General features: G+C 33.5%; 1 long non-coding RNA gene across 1 annotated transcript; it reads right to left on the bottom strand.

The window, feature by feature from the left end:
• Positions 1 to 476, bottom strand: LOC113473579. Its single transcript, XR_003395516.1, has 2 exons — positions 284 to 476; positions 1 to 58 (listed from the first exon to the last, which is right to left on the bottom strand). It is a non-coding gene; the product is annotated as an uncharacterized LOC113473579 (long non-coding RNA).
• Positions 477 to 523: the final 47 nt, after the last annotated feature.

The raw sequence follows: 523 nt of genomic DNA, 5'->3' as shown, positions 1-523 counted from the left end.
TGTACCATTTGGCCAATCGTGTTTTCCCAGCCCTGTTTTGAATCAAGATAAATCTGATCTGTAAACAGAAGATGGATATGAATAAATTATTATGACTCCTCATTCATAAACTTTGATTGAATAGCTTGTCAGATGCTTGTAACAGAGGACAGAGTATCAGCAGATATCGCTAAAGAACACTGGAGTTAAGCACTTTCAAGTTATGTCCCCGGATGGGTGACATGACAAACTATGAACATGAAGTTATGATGTTATGAATAACGATATTTAACTAAGCACTTACCATTTTAAAGAAATGTGTGAGTATGGAACTAACACAACTTTAGAGGAAGCTGATTCACACAAGTTGGTGACAATAAAAGGGGCGAAACAGTGATTAATTGAATAAATGAATATGGACCAAAATCTGTAAACTCCGAAACTGAATAAACTGATAAAGAAGTTTATTGTTTATTGGTTCATTGTCATTGGTTGTTGGTTGACAAAATTCCGATTGATTTTTTTTTTTTTTTCGATAAACAAT

Source organism: Diaphorina citri, unplaced genomic scaffold (assembly GCF_000475195.1).
Source record: "Diaphorina citri unplaced genomic scaffold, Diaci psyllid genome assembly version 1.1 scaffold44886, whole genome shotgun sequence".
NCBI lineage: Eukaryota > Metazoa > Arthropoda > Insecta > Hemiptera > Psyllidae > Diaphorina > Diaphorina citri.
Note: the sequence above shows the minus strand (reverse complement) of the source record. Positions and strands in the feature narration are given on the sequence as shown.